Raw genomic sequence first — 659 nt, forward strand, 5'->3', positions numbered from 1 at the left:
GTTCGGGGTGTCACAGTGAAAGGGCCGGACGGTCGAACTCTCTCCGTTGTCCAAACATCCTTCCAGGTGAGGCGACACTTTACCTGTGAATCTTCCGGGGTCGCCCGTTGTGTCCGCTGCTCCCCATGCGGCCGCCTCTACACTGGTTACACCAGCTCCTCCGCAGTTGTGCGGGGTATGGTTGTTTTATTTGGGGGGGGGGGCGGATCGATGTTATTGTTCCCTTTTGTGCGGGAGGGGTGAGTTTTGGGGGTTGATGATCCGGATGCCTTTCTTTTTGATGCGGGGGGTGGGGAGGGAATTTGAGTTTTCTCTCTGAACGTCTTTCATGCTGTTTCTTTGTTTTGTGGTTCTCTGGAGAAGATAATAAAACGCAAGAGTTGTTTATGGATACCTGCTTTGGTAATACAGTGACCTTTGAACTGTCCGCTCCCAGCTGGTGTCCAAACATTTTCATTCCGATTCCCATTCCCGTTCCGATGTGCCTCCTTGTGTCAAGATGAGACCACCTTCGGGGTTCAGGATCAGCTCATAATAATCCGTCTTGGTAGCCTCCCAACTACATGATGGCGCTGTATGGACCTCCGGCATAGGTGGCGCTCTATGGACCTCCGGCACAGGTAGCGTTGTACGGAACTCCAGCCACCTGCAACGATGTA

This window comes from Hypanus sabinus, unplaced genomic scaffold, assembly GCF_030144855.1.
Source record: "Hypanus sabinus isolate sHypSab1 unplaced genomic scaffold, sHypSab1.hap1 scaffold_100, whole genome shotgun sequence".
Classification (NCBI taxonomy): domain Eukaryota; kingdom Metazoa; phylum Chordata; class Chondrichthyes; order Myliobatiformes; family Dasyatidae; genus Hypanus; species Hypanus sabinus.